The sequence below is a fragment of the Cajanus cajan genome, chromosome 5 (genome assembly GCF_000230855.2).
Source record: "Cajanus cajan strain Asha chromosome 5, NIPB_CcT2T_4, whole genome shotgun sequence".
In the NCBI taxonomy this organism is placed as follows: domain Eukaryota; kingdom Viridiplantae; phylum Streptophyta; class Magnoliopsida; order Fabales; family Fabaceae; genus Cajanus; species Cajanus cajan.
The window spans coordinates 55481272-55482007 of NC_138521.1; the positions used below are offsets into that span (position 1 = coordinate 55481272).

General features: G+C 28.8%; 1 non-coding gene across 1 annotated transcript; it reads right to left on the minus strand.

Annotated features, from left to right (window-relative positions):
• Window positions 1–643: 643 nt before the first annotated feature.
• Window positions 644–736, minus strand: TRNAY-GUA (transfer RNA tyrosine (anticodon GUA)). The gene is made up of 2 exons: window positions 700–736; window positions 644–679 (listed from the first exon to the last, which is right to left on the minus strand). It is a non-coding gene; the product is annotated as a tRNA-Tyr (tRNA).

Consider the following 736-nt stretch of genomic DNA (forward strand, 5'->3'; position numbering starts at 1 on the left):
TATTAGTTGGTTAAGGATTTTAGAAGGCTATAATAAACTTAATTGTGATAGAGCGATTTCAGTAGAATCTATTGATTTTTATAGAAATGTTATTTGAAATCATTATGACCATTTTATAATTGTTTTCTCTTACAAGTTGAGATTGTGTTGGGTGATCCAGACCAAATTGTGGATCATTTATCTTGTGAATCATTTATCGTGGATTGAATATCATTAGAGAAAAAATATTTTCTCAAAATGTGTTAATAGAATCAGACTCTACTTTAATAGTTTTAAATTACTAAAAAAAGTTTGTAACAGTGAATATTCATATTATGTTTTTGTTAATAAAGTAGATAGTATAGTCAGTCTAAATTAACATATTGATTATTCTCATATCTTAAAAGGAAGTTAATTAACATACTAAAATATGTCTTTCATTAGAAGTCGATATTCTTGTTTATGAGCCTCTTTAGATTTATTCTTCTATGCTTCCAGTTATTTCTAATGTAACTCTTCCGTGAATTTTAATTTGGACTTATGACCCTTCTTATATATTTTAAAAAAAATGTATTCATAGCAAAAATTAACAGATATCAGATTTTAGTATTTTATAAGTGCAAGAGAATGCATTCCTATTACTGATAGGAACAAATTAAAAACATCCGACCTGCCGGATTCGAACCAGCGACCTAAGGATTACTCTGAGTATCAGACCCACTACAGTCCTCCGCTCTACCAACTGAGCTAAGGTCGG